Below are 14,521 nucleotides of genomic sequence, written 5' to 3'. Positions count from 1 at the left end.
GCACACCCCATGCACTCACACACGCACTCCCTGCCTTCTCAGACAGCACTTACCTCTTCCGTCGCACTGCTCCGGGAGGGAACAGGCTCCCTGGATGCTGCTCCGCCGCCATTGCCACCTCTCCATACACCGCCACGCCTATAACTGCTTCAATATAGGCATGGCGGTGTATGGTATGACGTGGCAGTAAGGGTGGAACAGCATCCACCCCCGCCACCGACAACCAGCATGGCGCATGGCGACCCTCAATGGCGGTGAGCCTCCATGCATCATTATTTGGCGGAATGTTGTCCGCCAACACTGGTGGTCTTTCATTGACTGCCGGCACGGTTGGCGGCGGGGCATCCCACCAAAAACTTATTGAGCACCTTAATGTTTAAGAAATTTTCTTCTCATAGGCAATATTTGACATAGCTGCATTATTTGTATTAAAATGTTTTAGTTTAACTATGCAAAATGTTTAAAGAACACAATAGCTTCGTATAAAAATAAAAATAAATAAGTAGCTTGTCATTTTAATATAATCATTTAAAAGCCTAACCATGAACTCAGTTTTTTTAAGTAAAGTAAATGGTGAGAACTCTCACCCATGTAGTTACATTTTGATAAAATAATTCACTAAGACATTGCTGTCTGAGGAATATTGTTTTCTTAGTAAGATGATGACAACATGTTCCTGTTCTCATGAAGAGACTGCTTGCTGATTGGCTGAAGAAAAGTAGAAGATATATGTTGCAAAGTTTAGAAATTGCTATTTTATACTAGTGCTTGTTCCTAGAGTAGAAGAAGATTTTCCCAAGATTCCTTCTTTGCCATTGCTCTTAGCTGTGCTGCTCTGAGACTCAACTGAGTTTCTTGAACCTCTCTTTATTGGAAGTTCTGCTAATTGATATTTGATATTTGACTCTGAAGATTTATGTTTTAACATCTCTATTTAGAATTCTTTCTGAGTTCTATCTGACACCTTAATTACTTGTTTCCTCTTCCAATTAGTCCTAATCATAGAATAGTGATCCATTTCTTTATCAAACATGTTTGATGCATTCATGCTGATTTATTGATTGTTATTTGTGAACTCCCGATTGATGATCTATACTAATGACAACATATGCTAATTTTCAATAAAGATGGGATGTTAAAATAACTCATAAATAAAGCTTTAAAACGTACATCAACTCTCATTGTCTAAAAAAGAAAATCAATAATTGATCACTCTGATTGTGGTAAGGCTTCTATTTAATCTTAACAATGTCCAAGGTACAATTGACCCTAAATGATACAGGGATTCCTCTCTGATGATTGTGTAAGGTATATCTTGTAAACCCATGTAAATCAAGGTCTCCCTGTGCTGGCAAACAACACAGCAGCAAAGGTCAGTTTACAGTGTGGGAAACAGAAGCTGTAATTAATTGCCCCAAGATAGGGAGTTGCCCATGTCCCATAGCCCAAAGCTTGAATTTATAGACTGATCGAGTGCGGTTCTGAAAGAGATTGCAGAACTGGAGGTGTAAGTATCAATAAGGTTATGCATCACAATTGTTTGGAAATTGTGGTTTTGTTTAAGCATTGATATGTGAATGTTGAATGAATAGGAGTTGGTTATACACTTATCATAAAGAAGTTGAAGAGGGTATAGGACTAAGAAGTAGTCCAAGATCCAGGGATAGATAAATAAAGCTGATTTATGGTTTTCTTGTCTGCACAATTGAGATAGGGATTGTAACGAATTGTTGTGAATGTATTAATATTGATTAATATTAGTGGAACCTAATGCACAAAGGTGACGTTTCATTGCTTAGGGTGATTTCCTGCTGGTCGAGATTTCATTTGTATATGTGAACTTCTTTGTTGAATGAGAAAGTTGGAGGGTGTAAAAACCAATTATGTAATTGCTCTTTTGTTTTCTTTAGAGGAGCAGGCAGAAATTGTTATTTCATATTGCACAGAGTAGTAGAATTCTAGCTCTGTGTGTACATGGAGAAATTGCAAAGGAGGGTGACCCGCTGCAAGGAGCAGATTGTTGCGTCATATTGCACTGCACGGGGATTGGGTGTTTAGAGTGAAACACCACGCAGTGCTTGGTCGGTTGGTGTGAAGAGTTGCGCTGAGATTGGTAGATAGGCTTACGAAAATTTTGACATGTATGGAACAGAAAAAAAACATTGAAGAATTTGACTTGCATTGTCTGCAATTTATTGATTTAACTTGAAAACATGACATTTTTTAAAGCTATTAGAGATTTGATGAGATGTGATGAGAAAATTGCAGCACAGGAGGGTGTAGAAGCGCAATCTGAGGGTACGCCTGCTTATCATATGATGATTAAAGATGGGTTGCAAACATATGTATGGCTTCATCAATGGTGCAAGATCACTAAAAAAGAGGGTCCATTGAGATTTTCCTAGATGGGGTACTTTAAATTTGAGATTATTGACAGATTAAGAGAAAATACTAGACCTACACAATTTGAAGCACTAAGTGCTTGGAAAAAGATGGCGCACACCAGAGAGAGAGAGAGAAATCCCAGAGACAAGCTTGGAAAAATATGCAGATGCATTATGGGATGAGCAACAGCAGAATGGAGGAAAGGTATAGTGGAAAGAACTGGATAATTTCCAGCTATTATTTATGAGAAATCTGAGATACCTGAAAAACTGTAGAAGTTAAAAGTTAAGGGAGACAAAGATGAAATGAAATTTGACACTGATAGTGATTCAGGAGATTAAGGGCCTGATTATGACCCTGGCGGACGGCGGAGGCTGTCCGCCAAGGTACCGCCGCTGAATGACCGCACCGCGGTCAAAAGACCGCGGCAGCCATTTAGACATTTCCTCTGGGCCGGCGGGCGCTCTCCAAAAGAGCGCCCGCCGGCCCAGAGGAAATGCCCCTGCAACGAGGACGCCGGCTCAGAATTGAGCCGGCGGAGTTGCAGGGGTGCGACGGGTGCAGTTGCACCCGTCGCGTATTTCAGTGTCTGCTTAGCAGACACTGAAATACTTTGCGGGGCCCTCTTACGGGGGCCCCTGCCGTGCCCATGCCATTGGCATGGGCACGGCAGGGGCCCCCAGGGGCCCCGCGGCACCCCCTACCGCCATCCTGTTCCTGGCGGGCGAACCGCCAGGAACAGGATGGCGGTAGGGGGTGTCAGAATCCCCCATGGCGGCGCAGCAAGCTGCGCCGCCATGGGGGATTCTAAGGGCAGCGGTAAACCGGCGGGAGACCGCCGGTTTGCCTCTTCTGACCGCGGCCGAACCGCCGCGGTCAGAATGCCCTGCGGGGCACCGCCGGCCTGTCAGCGGTGCTCCCGCCGACCCTGGCCCCGGCGGTCTTGTACCGCCGGGGTCAGAATCACCCCCTAAATATTGGACACATTTTTGGTTGCACGCCCACCACCTTATGTGACTCCTGTGTCAAATACCGAAGCAACAATAACTAATAATGTGACAATACCTACTGTCCCTACTGCCCCTATTAAACTGAATACAATGCTAATTGTGAGACCATTAGAAATGACACAGCCTGCTGTACAACATGTTATGCCTAGTCGTTTGCCTACATGGATTGAGACTGCCCCAGCTGTGATGCCTCCAGGTGTTACTGCCTTCATTGTGACTGTACCAGCCACTGTTGCTAGACTAGTGAGAGTATAGCCAGTAGAGGTTTGTACAGCAACTGCTATGATGAATAACACCCAAAATGTGTAATTAAAGGAGCTGTTGGAGGAGCTTTCACAAAGTATTGCATGAACTCTGCTATACACTCTACAATAATTAAGGGAATGGTAAAGGGATGTATTTGTGGCATTAACAGAGCAAAGCAAGATGAAAATATTAGAAGACGCGGCACTTCCCCCATGGTTTGAGAAAGCTGCTACACAGATAATCAAGATCTCAGTCCGCGTTCAGGAAATAAAAGGCCTTTAGATGTCTTTAGATCTAAAGTTGAGTTGGAAGAAATAATTAGGTTTTTTTTGGACTTAGAACATGTGAGTCAATTTCAAGAAAAATAACTCATTTACCATAGCAAATAAATTACTAGATGAGCAGCCACCATTTATGAGAACTTAGAAGATTTGATTAGAAAATGTGAAGTTGCTCTTTCACAGAGTATTCCATTGCAACTAAGTTTCAAGATACAGTTCGATGATGAAGCCATTGAAAGAATGCGTTGTTCAGGGATGTGATTACACATTATAGAACTAGTTAAGTGCATTTGCAAATGGAGTGAATTTGAGAAACACAAAAACAAATGGTTAAAGAAAAAAAGAAAAGAAAAATAAATCATTTGATGAGATAGAAAGGAAGGGGCCAGATTCCCGAGGGATGGAGAAGCTTCAGCTTATCCATTGAGGGAAAGACGAGGTGGAGGGTATGTGCACCTAACATAGAGTAAAGGGGATCTTGCAGCATTTACAAGCAATTTCCCTAATTTGAGAGAACATCCAGTGCAGTGGTACACACAAGCTGAAAGGTTTGTTAAAATTTCAAAAGTGCTATGGACTGATTTGAACACATTCTTTGATATTGTTGTTCCAAATGGTTGGGGGCTGAATGCAAAATTGCTGTACACTGTCCAAATTCAGAGGCACACATTAATGCACCATATCCTATAGTAATGGAGAAATACAATGAGGTGATTACGTTCTTGAAAGGCAGATATCCCCCTAAGGATTTGGATTATGTGAGGCTAAATAGAATTCATTAGAAGTGAAAGAGTCAGTGCATGACAGTTATGAGTGATTGTTGAAGGCGTTTCAGCATCTTGAGCCTAATTATATGGGATTCTTTATCTCCCAGTTTGTAATTGGGTTGAGACCAGAATATAGTCAGGGTATACAACAGAGAGATTTGTTGGCAGACAAAGTCTTTGGATGAAGTTCTGAAATATGTAAAATATTGCATTGATGAACAGGATATAGGGCAAAGAAGCTCAAGGAGAAATATATGTTAGCCTTGACAAAATTGGCACAGAGAGTTTTTTTAATCAGTCAGTTACGGTGCAATGCAAGGTATTGGATTTTAGGATGGAATACAAAGTGTTCAAAGAGGGTATGGTTGGTCCCCAGGGTAGAGGTTGAGGAGTTCTGATTGATCTGAATTCTGGTGTAGATGTTGCAACAATGAAAATAACAACTCCTTGTCATTTTTGTAACACAATTAGGCATTGGAAGAGGGAGTGTAGGCTGAATCCAGATAGAGTAAATGGAAATAATCAAATGCATAGAGAAAATCAGATGCAAATGCAAAATGTGCCTGGTCAACAAATGCAAGTGCTGATGCAGATGCAGGTTCCAAGGATGCAAGTCTTGCAAGCCCCAATGTCTTGGCTAAATATAGGTAATCCCAAACGTAACTTGAACTAACTGTTAACTGTAAACACAATCAATTTCAGAGTCAAAATCAGAATCAAAACTTGTTTCAGCAATTTCCTATGTTTGGTAGTGACAGTTTTGGCTCTGATAATTCACAATGATGGTGCCTGAGGAGGGAGAAAGATTGTGTACTTGGCAGAGTCCTAGAGGTAGGCCAGGGTGGAGCATTTGTAGACAGAGAGGTAAGTGGCCACCATGTGTCATTTCCTATTGACACTAGGGCTACCCGTTCCACTGTTAGAACAGAGGAAGTCCCTAACCTACCCCTCTCAGGAAAAAAAAATCAAGTCGTAGGTGTTACAAATAAACAGTTTCTGAAGAGTCCCCGTAAAAGTAGGTTCATTTGAAGAAAAAACACTAGTTAATGGTATGTGATTCAAGTCCTGTAAACTTGTTAGGGAGAGATCTGTTGTGTTAGTTAAGTTGCACAATCTATTGTACACCAGATGGGGTCGAATTCCAGTCCCATAATGATGATGTAGACTTCAAATTAATTTAACAAGAAGCTACAGGATTGTATGTGGTGAAGACAGTGGAGGGATTACCTCCTGATTTGAGATAAACTGTGAGACCAGAAGTATAGGACTTCACAGATAAAGAAATCGGACTAATCAAAGGTGTAGTACCAGTCCGTATCACAGTGAAGCCTAATGCAATTTTTCAGAGAACACCACATATATTTTAACACCAGAAACAGTTTCAGGACTCAGACCATTGATTAAGGACATGTTGTGGAAAGGTATCCTGTGGGAAAACATTGGGAGTCCTTGTAACTCTCCAATTATGGGGTTTCAGAAACCAAAGGGGAAGTTTAGGATTGTCCAAGATCTTCAAAAAACAAATGATATTGTTGTCCCATGTTGTTCAGAGGTACCGAATCCAGCCACCAGACTTTCCAAATTCCATGCACAGCAGAATGTTTCACAGTTGTGGACCTTTGACGGGCATTTTCCTCTATCTCATTGCATGAAGATGGCCCATATTTGTTCTCTTTCATATTTCGCGGGAGAGTTTTGGCAGGATGCTGAGTTCCACAGAGAATATAGAGAGTCCTTCCATTTTAATTAAATTCTGAAAAAGAATCATAAATCTCTGCAGATGCCTTGTAATTAATTTCTTGTGCTGTTTATTGATGACTTACTTATGACATTGAGCACAAAAGAAGCTTGTAAACAGAATACCATTGCTTTGCCTAATCATTTGGCTGAGAATGGACATTAATGCCCTCATTGCGAGTGTGGTGGGGGGACCGCCGCCATAGTAGCGGTCCGACCGCCACATTACGAACATGGCGGAGCTGCCATGGTCCAGTCGCCGGTACGGGCAGGTTGCTGCCAATCGACAGCCTGGTGGTCTCGAAGGTTGTAGTCCACCACTTTGCAGTGCTGCCCTTCAGATTACGAGTCTCCTTTCCGCCAGCCTTTGCATGGCAGTCGGAATGCCATGCAAAGGCTGGCGGAAAGGGGGCATTGGGGTCCCCATGGGGACCCCTGCACTGCCCATGCACTTTGGCATGGGCAGTGCAGGGGCCCCCATGGACAGTACCCGATGCACCGCAACATTGCATGGGGGTCGATTACGAGCCAACGTCAATTGTGTGGTGAGTTTCCCACTGGGCCGGCGGGTAGAAACTCATAATAGAGCCTGCTGAGGGACAGCCGCATAGGTGGTCATCCCGATGCGGGACTTTGGCCATAATGAGTGTAGGGAAGTAGCCTCTTTCTAGCTTGGTTACCCCCACTTTTGGCCTGTTTGTCAGTGTGTTTGACTGTGTCTACTGGGATCCTGCTAACCAGGACACCTGTAGTTATGCTCTCCCACTTAAATTATGGTTATTGCATACTGGTAGTCCAGTATTTCAACCACAATTGGCATACTGGTGCCCCCTTATAAGTCCCCAGTATATGATACTTAGGTACCCAGGGCTTTGAGGCTCCAGGGAATCCTATGGGCTGCAGCATATCTTTTGCCACCCATAGGGAGCCCATGCAAAGGCTTCTACAGGACTGCCATTGCAGCCTATGTGAAAAGGTGCAAGCACCCTTTCACTGCCATTTACACTGCACCGGGTCACTTATAAGTCACCCCTATAGCAGGCCCTCCAGCCTTGAGGGCAGGGTGCAGGGTACCTATGTATGAGGACCCTGTGACCTCCACAACCATTTTCCCAGGCTTCGTGAGTGCGGGATGCCATTTTATGCATGTACTGGACATAGGTCACTACCTATGTCCAGCTACATAATGGTAACTCTGAACATAGGCACGCATAGGTTGTATGATTCCGTGCACCCTGGGGGCTACTTAGAGGACCCCCAGTATTGCCATTCCAGCCTTCTGAGGTTTTCCAGGCAACCCTAGTTGCTGTCACCTCTCAGATAGGTTTCTGCCCTCCTGTTGCTTGAACAGCTCAAGCCCAGGAAGGCAGAACAAATGATTTCCTTTGAGAGAGGGGTGTTACACCCTCTCCCTTTGGGAATAGGTGTTACAGACTTTGGAGGGGTAGCCTCCCCATTCCTCTGGGAATGGTTCCCTACTGTAGACAGTGGCTATTGAACGTTTCACTAACGACTAGACCTTTACTGAGGCTGACAAAAAATGTGCCTGATCCACTTCCATGGGACAACAAATGTTTGAAAACCTTCCTAGAGCTGAGAGAAAGTCTCTGTCATATCCTGGCACAAGAAATGCCAGATTACAGTAAAATGTTTAAGCTATTTTGTAGTGAGAGGGAGGGCTGTGCTCTCTCAAATGCACAGGGGCTCCAGAAGATGTGTGGCATACTTTTGAATTACCCTTGATGCTGTAGCTGCCTGGTTGTCTTAAATCAGTTGTGGCCGTTGGTTTCAGCACTGAGAGATATGAAAGCATAGTGATGGGATATCCTTTAACTGCTATGGTCCCACACTCAAGTTGAGATTGTGCTTACCAGAATTAAAATGCAGCATATGACAAATTCCAGGCTTGCAAAATATGCTCTTTAAATTGTTGCTTCTGAAAATGTAATTTTTAAACATTGTCAGGTTTTTATGCAGCCACCTGGAAATGCTGGTGAATTTGAACATGATGCCACATATTTATGACCAAGACAAAACCAGACATTAAAAAGGAACCTTTGACTGAGCCTGATTATGCGATCTTTGTGGATGGCTCAAGTCTGAAAACCCATGAAGGTATTCTGAGAGCAACTTATGCTATCTCTGCGATTTTAAGAGAATATAGAAGCTTCATGGCTTCGAGTTGTTGCCTAGGCAAAAGTTGCAGAACTGATTGTTCTCACAAGAGCTTGCAGTCTGTCAACTGATTTGAGAGTGACTATAAAGTCAGTATGGCTTTGGTGTAGTCCATGACTTTGGGCAGTTATGGTCACAAGAAGATTTCATGACTTCATCTGGCTCACCTATCAGAAACAGCAAACATGTGAAGAGATTGCCAGAAGCATGACATCTGCCAACTGAAATTGCTGTTGTTAAATGTGCATCTCATAGGAGTGACAATGGATATATAACCGTTGGAAACAGATATCTGTTGAGTTTGTACCTTATTGTGCACAATTAATGGGACATAGACAAATCTGAAGAGGACACTGTCTTTTCAGTGTTGTTGTCTGTAGTTGATATTTGGGAGGAGCTCAAAAGATTGCAGGAAGATGTTACACAAGTAGAAAAGCAGGGTAGGGTCAGAGCGGGTTGTAAGAAATTTGAAAATTACATTTGGATTTCAGCAGATGGAAACTGGGTTTTGCTAGAAAGTCTAGTGCCTCCCATGACATAACATTTCCTTTTTATGCAGAATTGGTTTAATCTCAGATTCAGGATGCTCACAGAAGAATTGTGCCACTGCTGTGTAATATGAATGTAAGTAGAAGAACTCCAGTTACACTAAGCCTTGTAGGGAGCTCAGGTGGTCACTTTAACAGGATGCAGATGGACTTTATTGAGATGCCTGTTTGTGATGGGCTGAGATACGTCATAGTCATAGTGTGCATTTTCTCTCGATGGGTGGAAGCAGACTCAACACAGGGAAATGCTAGTCTCACTGTGGTGACATTGTTGTTGAGAGAATTAGTGCCATGGTACGGAATGCCATTTTCTCAAGAGTCAGATCAAGGCAATAATTTCAATCATGATGTCCTTATGATGTTGTGTGAAGCATTGCATGTGGATCAGAGGCTTCATTGTAGCTACTGTCCTGAAGCATCTGGAATAGTGGAACAGTTGACTGGAACTATGAAGTCTCGGTTGGTGAAAATCTGTGCATCTACTTCACTAAATGGCCTGATGCTTTGCCTTTGGTGAGTCTGTGGAGTACACCTGACAGGAAGAAAGGATTGCCACCACATGAATTTGTGGTGGGGCATGCCATGAAATTGCCTGATGTGCCTGTGAAGGCACTGGTGAACATCACAGATTACGTGATACTTCATGACTGCAAAGGATTGCCTGATATGGTGCATTCTGTTTCTCGGCAGGTTGAAGACGTCACTACAAATTCACATTGAGATCAGTGTCATGACCTCAGCCCCAGGCATTGGGTGCTGATTAAAAGGCATGTAAGGAAGTCTTGTCTAGAGGCAAGGTGGAATGGCCTCTACCAGGCGACCCTCATTGCAAACACTGCTGTTAAATGTGCTGAAGCACCAAATTGGGTGCTGGTGGACTTCCGACCGCCATATGATGGATACTGCCGGATTTCAGCCACAACTTGGGTGGGAATCCGGCAGTAGCCATGCTGGCGGTCCTGCATCACCTGCACCGCCCCGCCAGAAGGACTCCACCAGCCATATTATGACCAATTATACGGCCTGGTGGTGTCCTGCTGGCTGGGCGGTGCAGGTGGTAGCAACACCCCTTCCTGTTTTTTTCCTGCCGGATGACCTCCCTGCTGGACAAGGTAAGTTGGGCGTCCAACAAGGGAAGAGGATGGGGGTGTTGTGTGTGAGTGTGTGGTATCTGCGTGTGTGTATGAATGTGTGTGTACGTGTGTGAATGCATCTGTGAGTGTTGTGGTGTATGCATGGTTGTATGCATGTGGGTGAATGTGTGTATGAATGTTACAGTGAGTGCATGTGTGCATGTCAGTGTATACGCTTGTGAGCATGTAAGTGTGAATGCACCCCTGAATGCGTGTGAGTATGTGTGAGTGAACACTTGTATGGATGAGTGTAAGTGAATGTGTGTATGGATGAGTGTGAGTGAATGCGTGTATGGAAGTGGAGGTGTGGTGCGTGTATATGCATGTATGCGGGGAGAAGGGTGGGGTTTGGGGGTGCTGTGACTCTAGGGGGTGGGGGTTAGGGGTGCTGTGACTCTAGGTGGGGTGGGGCCAGGGGTTGGGGGGTGTTAGGTGATTGCTGGGAGGGTGGGGGAGCCATCTACCGGTGACAGGGAAGGAATTCTCTCTCGCTGGTAGCCCTACCGCCATGGTTTTTGTGGGGATGCTACAGCTGAGGAAACCATGGTGCTAGGCCGGCTCATTGTACTGCCTATGGTCTTGTGTGGACTACCAGGTCCGAGATAAACATCTCTGGCCCTGCGGTTAATACCGCCATGGCGGTATGAGTGGACATATGGCAGGTTGGCAGCGGCCAACCCACCCCACTCATAATGTGGCCATATACACCGCCAGCCTGTTGGCAGTGATACCGCCACATTAACCCTGGCGGTCAAATGACCACTAGGGTCTAAATGAGGGCCATAGTGTTCTTTGGAACAGAACCAAGAGCATTAGTGACAGTACCACTGCAAGCTGTACAAGTACAGGAGAAATATCGCAAGATTCACAACAGCAGAGAAGTGGAAGGGGTGAAGAACTTCAGACAGTTGCACCAATCGAGAATCCTGAGGTCTTACAAAATGGCATTGACATTTCTGGTGTAGAAGAGAGGGAAACATTAGCTCAACCTGAGGTGGCAGTTGAGATAAAACTAGAAAAACTACAGGATCCAGGCGAAGAAGCACGTTTTGAATCAAGAAGAGTCACTTACAGTATTGAGTGGCCAAGGGCCTAGGGTCAAAACAATTAGGATCAAGGTTGTCAGTTGAATACATACCTCCAACAATTGCTGAGTAAACCGAACATAGGCATGTTTGGTATCAAACATGTTGGAATCCTACCACAATGCTTTTGCAAGCATTGGTTGTATGATTCCATGCACCCTGGGAGCTCCTTAGAGGACCCCCAGTATTGCCATTCCAGCCTTCTGAGGTTTTCCAGGCAACCCTAGCTGCTGTCACCTCTCAAATAGGTTTCTGCCCTCCGGTTGCTTGAACAGCTCAAGCCCAGGAAAGCAGAACAAATTATTTATTTTGGGAGAGGAGTGTTACAACCTCTCCCTTTGGAAATAGGTGTTACAGGCTTTGGTGAGGTAGCCTCCCCATTCCTCTGGAAATGATTTGAAGGGCACAGATAGGTGTTACAGACTCAAGCAGTATAAGTGACACATAAGGAGAAGATCACAAAGACCAAGGAGATCAAAATGAGCAAGGGTGCATTTAGAGCATATTCTGCATTTGAATGGACTTACCTCATGAACCAAGTGCTGATTGTCCCAGTGTCAATTCTACTTGACTTGAATGCAGAACTGTATGAACCACCTTAATGTCATACTGAGTCTGTATTTGGGGAAAAGCTGCTGAAAATGATTTCTGAAAGAAACAAAGTTGTCTGAAAAGTCTTACTGAATGATGAATGCAATAGACTGAAATAAAACTGATAAGTTGCTAAATAAAAATAATTAAAAAGACTTCCCTAAGCCCAAGGCTGCAGTAGAAGAGTAGGGATAGCATTTTAGAAGAAGTCAGAGAAGAGTTAAGGAAGGCTATATGAAGATTGCTGTAGATAAAGACTGGTTGTGCAATAACTAACTCCAAAGAAAAGAATTGAACTTACTTTTACACTTTTTGTTTGAGGAAATTTCTGACTTTAGACAAACATTATTTCACAACCATAGCTAGATGCAAGATTATTATAGGCATTACATCTTTTTTTAACACTTTTATGCAAAATGTAACACATTGAAATATGTCCATTCTCTTTGTTATCACACAGCTGCAATTGAATACATTGACATTTCACGTTTTAGCATATTCATCTGTCAATGTATGTACAGAGTCTCCAGTATATGTTCCCCTGAGCTTCATATGTATATCACATGACCAGATTTCCAAAGTGTGGAAGCTATGGTTCCAGCTAGAATGGGACGTTGGTGAGTGTGCAGGGAAAATGCGACGATGGGCCAACCTGGCCACCTAATACATACCATAAAACAATATCAAATTGAAACTTGCCCTTTACCTCCGCACTCCTACGTGATCAAGAATGTATTCTGGTGTAAGAGTTGCACGCAATGCGCACTCTGTGTAATGGAAACTGGTTGCGGCCCAAGGGTACATATCAAAGCCATCAGGGGGATTCCTCCATCCTACCAGCCCGACCCAAGCCCCATATCAATTTGTGGGGGTGTTGTCTCCTACCGGGCATGGGCTGTCTTCACCACTCCCCTCTGGTCCACCCTCAGAGTCGGACCCACAAGGTAGATCCATTGTCTCCCATTTATCTGTGCCTTATCCCTCCGGCCCCCCCCCCCTCAGCAAGGCTCTCTCCTCTGCTCCAGCTCAGAGTGTCACATCCAAAACCCATGTACTCAAGGTGGATCTCTTTTTACTATTTCCAAGCCAGACACACCCTCTGTTTAGCTAATATAAGGGCCAGATTCTCAAATCTATGTCCCACATTTTCAGGGTGGGACCTGCTAAGTAGTCCCAATAGGGTTGTTGCCAGTACATGCTCAAGTTACCTATTCAGTGTGCGATTAGGCCTCAGAATGACCCTGTCCCAGAATTCCTGGAGACCAGGACAGTTCCAGGTCATAGGTCCGAAGTCTGCATCAGGGAAGAGACAGCAGGGGCAGCCCAATTGTTCCCCCCCATTTATACATCTCAGTCTGCGTGGTGTGAGGTATGTCCTGTGAGTGTAGTAATATTGTACATACTTGAGTCGTGTATTCTGGGATACCTTATGGGCATACCCTACGACCCTGGGCCATTCAGAGTCTGTAAGGGTTCTATTCAGGTCCATCTCCCACCAGGCACGCAGAGCACACAGCGGCCTCTCCATCATCCCATTCAGCGCTGTGTTGAGCCATGAGATAAGGTGAAAGCCCCCTCCAATTGTTAGCGTGGTCTGAAAGGCTGTGTGTGTCGCAGGTTCTCCATCCATGTTGCCCCATAGATCTCTCATGGCTCTCACCACCGCTTCATATGTGAGAAATTGTCCACAGGGCAAGCCGGTCTGGTTCACCAAATTGGCAAATGGGACCAGGAGCCCCTGACAGTAACAGTCATGTAGTGTTTGTATACCTGTCTTTGTGCAGTGTGTGAGGTGGCCTGCTGTGAAGCAGGAGCAAGGGTCACCATGAGGTAGACCCCTGAGGGTGATCGCTGGTGCAAAAGACACCTTAGTTCTTGTTTTTCTAAGTGTCCTGCAACAACTGGTGAGAACCGCTACTAGTAATATCACTGGTCTGGGGCCCCAGAGGGTAGGGTTCAGAATCTTGGCTAAAAGGCCGCACCTGCTCAGGTCAAAATTGTCGGAGGTTACCTCCACAAGGTCTAACCCACTGAGCCATCACCCATTGGAGCTGAGCTGCAAGAAAGTAAAGCTCAAAGTCAGGTACTCTGAGTCCTCTGGGGGAAGGCAGAGAGTTGATAAAGCCAGATGCTGGTGGCCACCATCCCATAGCAGCTCTCTAAGCAGAACATCCAACACAAGAAACCATCAGGCTGGAAGAGAAATGGGTAAGTTAACAAAGAAATAAAGGAGTTTAGGGAGCATCACCATCTTAGTGAGAGAAATACGCGCCATAATGGGCCGGCGGAGAGTTTGCCAGAAGGCCAAATATGTTCATAACTCCCCAGAGAGCCTTTCTTAGGTTGCCCTCGCGCAGATCAGGAAGCTGATGATAAATTTGAATTCCTAGGTAGCGGAACAAGTGTGGCACCCAGGTGACATCGGTAGTGCATGAAGCCGGGCGGGGAATACTGCTGACCATCGGGAACACATCTTTCTGCGATTTAAGCTTTTGTACAGCTATTTTAGCCATGTTTTTAGTCACGTTATTTTACCAACTAGGCCTGGCATTTGTGCACTGTA

Source organism: Pleurodeles waltl, chromosome 9 (assembly GCF_031143425.1).
Source record: "Pleurodeles waltl isolate 20211129_DDA chromosome 9, aPleWal1.hap1.20221129, whole genome shotgun sequence".
Classification (NCBI taxonomy): domain Eukaryota; kingdom Metazoa; phylum Chordata; class Amphibia; order Caudata; family Salamandridae; genus Pleurodeles; species Pleurodeles waltl.
The sequence above is the reverse complement of the archived record's forward strand: the minus strand, read 5'-3'. Positions refer to the sequence as shown.